Raw genomic sequence first — 1,287 nt, 5'->3', positions numbered from 1 at the left:
TCACATAATTAATAGCAGATAATTTTCAAATTTTAGATTAATCAATAATTCTTGACATTTTTTGGAATTTATGTAAAGCCGTAATTATAACAAAATTGAATTTTTTTTATTATAATATATATCATTCTGATTATGAATTAGAAATTATTAAATGTGGTTTGTTATTGCATTTCCAATCCCATTAATATAAATAGGTCAATATTAAAAATAATGGATGGGTCTGGGAAAAAATTGACTGTTTGGTCTTCGCATTACAACAACAAAACTTTATCACCTGTTTCTAGCGGAAAAATTACAGTTTATATCTAAGCACCGTGCATAAATAGTAGTACCATTATGATTTGGAATATTGGACATTAAAATTGTCAACGTTAGCTTATTCCAAACTATTTAATTCGTATAACCAATAAAGTTTATAAAATACCAAGATTCAAAGGTTGCTGAGAAATTCAAAATGTGCTTGTCAAATGCCAAAAAATTTCAAATAAAAGTACACCTTTACAGCGAGAATAAAATTATGTACATGTCCAGTTGGGAAAATAATATGAGAAAAGCTTCAAACTGAAACCGCTGTAAGGTTGTAATTTACACCAGCAAATAAAAAGGGACACGTAAGAGATTCACATAATTTACCGTGGGTGTGAGTTGAGAACATTTCCATCATTTCCCTTTGTTTCTGCCTCATTCTCCTTAAGGCTTCCCTCTTCAATCACTCTCTCTCTCTCTCTCTCTCTCTCTCTCCAAATAGCCATAGGTCGTGAGCTCGTCCATTTCCCTCTTCTCAACAAGCTATTAAGTCGATTTGGAATGACCCATCTTCTTCATGAACCACAGTCAGCACCTCAAACATTCATGCACAAAAAATTCACCCAAAAAATTCAACTAGTTGGCAACACTATGAGTGTGTTTGAGTTGATAATTAATATTCTAGAAATTTCTGGAGTCAAATCATTTCTGTATTAGTACTCATGAACTCACGTATAGTTCTCAACTCACACGTACATATAATCCAAAAGTCCAAATTAGTAACTGTAATAGCTAAATAAAACCACTGAGCACTAACTACACTTCGACTTCGGCTTCAAGAGGGCAAGGGAGAGAGAGGTGAAAGTCCTCACTTCAGCTTGAAAGGAGAGCGACAGAGATCGACTAGGGAGTGAGAGTCCTCACTTTGGCTTGAGGGAGAGCAAATGAGAAAATGGGTGGGGGCAAAAACTAGACCTTCCAATTTGGAGGAGAGAGAGACGAGGTGAAGAAAGTGGAGAGAAGCAGAGATCTCGGGTGAGG

Source organism: Juglans microcarpa x Juglans regia, chromosome 6S, assembly GCF_004785595.1.
Source record: "Juglans microcarpa x Juglans regia isolate MS1-56 chromosome 6S, Jm3101_v1.0, whole genome shotgun sequence".
Lineage (NCBI taxonomy): Eukaryota > Viridiplantae > Streptophyta > Magnoliopsida > Fagales > Juglandaceae > Juglans > Juglans microcarpa x Juglans regia.
This window is presented reverse-complemented; position numbering follows the sequence as displayed.